Below are 383 nucleotides of genomic sequence, written 5' to 3' on the forward strand. Positions count from 1 at the left end.
TTTTATTTTTTTTTATTTTTTATTTATTTTTTATTTATTTTGTTTGTTTTGTTTATTTTATTTGTTTGTTTTTATTTATTTATTTTATTTGTTTTTTTGTTTTTTTTTGTTTTTTTGTTTTTTTGTTTTTTTGTTAAAATGATGTATCTAAGGAGCTCGCTATGGCAGGTAAATTTATTTAATTTTTTTATTTATTTTTTTTATTTTTTATTTATTTTTTATTTATTTTTTGTTTGTTTTTTATTTATTTTTTATTTGTTTTGTTTATTTTTATTTATTTATTTTATTTGTTTTTTGTTTTTTTGTTTTTTTGTTTTTTTTTTTTTTATTTAAATTCGAGTTAGATGTCTTTACTGAACTATAAATAAATAAATAAATAAATA

This window comes from Eimeria mitis, genomic scaffold, assembly GCF_000499745.2.
Source record: "Eimeria mitis Houghton genomic scaffold, Emh_scaff2022, whole genome shotgun sequence".
Classification (NCBI taxonomy): Eukaryota; Apicomplexa; class Conoidasida; order Eucoccidiorida; family Eimeriidae; genus Eimeria; species Eimeria mitis.